The following is a 4377-nucleotide window of genomic DNA, read 5'->3' on the forward strand; positions in this document are numbered from 1 at the left end:
CCATAACTAATTATTATAATATATTCTCCAAATATTATATCTCATCACGGTTGGTTGCACTCTTTGTATCATCTTATGTTGTATTTTATCTTTAAATGATAGACCGAGCTCTTCACCAATTGTATAACACTTGTCTTGTCTCAACTCTCAATTGGTCGGTTTGGCGCTACTTTTGTATCGTTGTCTTGTCTGTCTGCATGTAGGGGTCATAACCTATTGTTTTTTAAGTATGGTTATGATACTCTCTTTCACTTAAACTAGTCATCGTCCTTGATGACTTTCTCAAGGGCACAGCCGCATTGTACATTATGACATTCTCTTTCCACTTAATGACGATTTGAACGTCGAGTTAGCAGCTAACTGACTTGCTGAAAACAAATATGCTTCAGAATGAATACGAAAATTGTGTACTACTTATGAGCTATCCTTTGCAAGCCAGTGGAAATATAGTGAAAGTTCTCGAGAAGGTAGATACCATTTTCATAAACATAGTGGAAGTGATACGAAAGTTCTCGAGAAGGTAGATACCATTTTCATAAACATGGTGAAAGTGATACCTAGTGCTCTGTTGTCCAAGCTATTCCTTATCCTGAAACGTAGCGGAATTTCACGTGAAAGTTCTTGTGTAACGACTCTAGATTTCTACTTACATAAAGTCGCTACTAACAACTCATGCTCTTCTAAAATGCTAAATATAACTCTTAAAAGTCTTACCGTGATTAAAACGAAATACTGAAAAATTAAGAAAAATAAGAACAATACAAAATGATTCAAGTAGTTGTCTGGACCACTCATTTATATTGTCTACTTTGATGCTTTGCTTTCACAATTCATTGACATGGCTAAAGGCATGACTCTGATACCATGTTAGGAATCATGGATATCCATGGTGGTATGATATTGCTCACATTGAGCATAGGCTCTAAAGATCTCATGCCAATGAAAATGTATTTCCTTACTTATAAACCCAATGATCATTCCCTAAATTAGCCAATGAGACTCCCTCCCAACATAATATCAGTCTATTTTTTCTATGGCAGCTATCATAGTGAGCAATTGGATGTGTATTTAATTTTCCTACACGGGCCAAACTTGTGAATATGGACCCACCAGTCGGTTCGCACACCTCTTGGACCCCTTTTTGGTCGGGTGAACATTCTCAGGTAGCTGTTGATATCGGACACCCGTTAGGAATAACGACCGTCACGACAACATTATGATAAACATAATGATCATTCCCCTGTCTCGTAGCATATGTGTTCGTACTATCGTGAAGGATAAGAGATATCTTCCAATGCTAAGCATACAATAATGTATAAGGTCCCACCATTTTTCCATTTTCATTATCATTTAATACAAGCCCGCTAGTGTCTTCCTTCATATCATATCATTTCTCATATCGTTTATCATATCATTGATCATATCTTTCATGTGTATACCGGGGTTGTATTTCATGCTAGTTCGTCGTTTTGCATGTCAATAATATCATTCATGTCACACATATATTATATCATAACGTTTCCATGTTTTGAAACATAATAATCCATATCATGTACATATCATATCATGTCATATATCATATATCATAACAGTCACATAGCATATCTCGGGCATGCCTTCAACATATCTTATCATAGCTATATCAATTCAACAAACATATCTTACCATAACATATACCATATTATTATCATATTATATTATAATATATATATTAATACATACATCGTTCCCATATCACAACCATTTCGTAAACATTTCGTAATCATATCGTTTCATATACATATACTGGTCATATCGTTTCCTAAACTTATCCTAACCATATCATTTCATGAACATTTCCTATTCATATCGTTTTATTAGTCTATCATAATCATATCATTTTCTATAGATAACCTAATCGTATATCTATCGTAACCATATCGTTTTCTATACATAACCTTATCATATCGTTTTATCAATCTATCATAACATATCATTTTAAATACATAACCTAACCATAACGTTTTATGAACATATCTTAGTTCTATTGTTACATTACGTTTATCGCATCATTCTCGTATCCTATCTCAAACATATCATTGATCACTTCATACCGTAAGAGTTATCATATCATTCACATATCATAACATATGCATATCATATAATAGTCATATCGATTCATAAACAATTAACACATATCAAATATATGACACGTGCAGAACTATGAGACACGTGCCAACATCAAATAAAACATGCTGATAGTAAGACCACTTGGTTGGTTGGTCTTAACCTACGTTCTATCATATTTTCAAAGTTGATATGCTACACTTTGCTCCCAAATCGACCTCACATATCTCATCTTAGACTACCATCATTAAATTGATACCTATCAACACGAGATCTCCAAGAAACAATACTGTCTGCCCTCCACATTTCATATTGCCCTACACCTATTCTATTGGTCTCACTCCGACTCCTACTTCAGTAATGAAAGGGTTCGATAATTTGGTACGATTTTTATAAATAAAGGTATCACAACTGTATTCACTTATATTATACATTAAATTAAAAATTTGATCTTTCAACTTTAAAGTTTTTAAACTTTCAAAACTAAAAAACTAGTCCATGTATTTTAAAATTTATTAAAAAAATTATTAGATGCAAAAATAAAATTCTATAATTGGATTATATTGATATATATTTTAGTTATCAAAATAGTAGCTTTGGCCGAGTGGTTAAGCCATGTACCTGCTAAGTACATGGGATTTTCGCGACGATCTTTCAAATTTTGTTAAACCTTGTTACATTTTGTTTAGCATATAGATCATCAACGTTGTAAGGGAATATTAATAAACTCATATTGTCGTTCATCAACGTTGTAAGAGAATATTAATAAACTCATTGTCATATAACAGTTGCTTTGGCTGAGTGGTTAAGACGTGTGCTTGCTAAGTACATGAGGTTACATTTTGTTTAGCCACATAGATCATCAACGTTGTAAGAGAATATTAATAAACTCATATTGTTATACGACAATTGCTTTGGCTGAGTGGTTAAGGCATGTGCCTACTAAGTACATGGGATTTTCCTGCCTAGGCGACAATCTTTCAAATTTTGTTGTTTGACTTTGGACACTTAGACTTATGGCAGGTTATTAGTTGAAGTCATGTTACATTTTGTTTAGTCACATAGATCATCAACGTTGTAAGAGTATATTAATAAACTCATAGTGGCAAACGACAGTCGCTTTGGCCGAGTGGTTAAGGTGTTTGAATCTCTTAGGCGACGATTTTAAAAGCTTGCGGTAACTTATTAGTTGAAACCTTGTTACATTTTGTTTAGCCACATAGATCATCAACGTTGTAAGAGAATATTAATAAACTCATATTGGCAAACTACAGTCGCTTTGGCCAAGTGGTTAAAGCGTGTGCCTGCTAAGTATATGGAATTTTTCTACGAGAGTTCGACCTTTCAAAATATAGAGCCACTTATTATTAGTTGAAACCTTCATATATTTTGTCTAGGCACATGAGAACCAGGAACGAAGAGCTTTCTCCCCTTTTTCGCCCGCCTTATTTGTCAATGAGATTTGCCAATTATATTATCGCCCGCCTTATTTGCCAATGAGATTTGCCAATTATATTGGGAGTGGTTAAGGCATGTGCCTCGTAAATACATGGGATTTTGTTTAGGATAGGGGTACTACACTAGTGTTTTTTCTAGTGAGTCCAAATTTTATTGTCTAACTTTGGACACTTGACTTATGAGTGTTGTCAGGGCTAAGGAGTGTTGAGGGCTGTGTTGTGTTAGATACCAATGCTAGTGTTTAGTCTGGTGAGTCCTAGGTCGGGCTCGAGAGATACGCAATTAGTTGTGCCAATATAGGATTGTTGTGTTACATGCTTAGATATCGATGCTAGTGTTTTATCTAGTGAGTCTCAAGTTGGGATCGAGAGATAGGCGAGTTAGTTCTCTGATGGGATAGCTCACTGCCATTGGGTAGTTGTATTTTTCCGCTTTGTCTGTTGAGTCATAGAGAAAGGAAAATTAGTTCTCTAGTGGGATAGTCGACAACCATTGGGCTGTGTTACAAGCTTAAATAGCGATGCTAGTTTTTCCATGGTTTGTCTTGTGAGTCCCTGGCCAACAGCCATTGGGCAGTTGTATTTTTTCGCTTTGTCTATTGAGTCATGGGCTGAAGGCAAGTTAGTTCTATAGTGGGATAGCCCACAGTCATTGGGTAGTTGTATTTTTTCGTGTTTTAGCTGCAAGTCTCGAAGACTATGAGAAGGTTAATCAATGAGATAACTCATAAGTAGTAGTGCGCAAGTTTTCGTTTTTTTTTTTTTTTTTTTTTTTTTTTTTTTTTTTTTTTTTTTTTTTTTTTTTTTTTTTTTT

This window comes from Cucurbita maxima, unplaced genomic scaffold (assembly GCF_002738345.1).
Source record: "Cucurbita maxima cultivar Rimu unplaced genomic scaffold, Cmax_1.0 Cma_Scf00007, whole genome shotgun sequence".
Classification (NCBI taxonomy): Eukaryota; Viridiplantae; Streptophyta; class Magnoliopsida; order Cucurbitales; family Cucurbitaceae; genus Cucurbita; species Cucurbita maxima.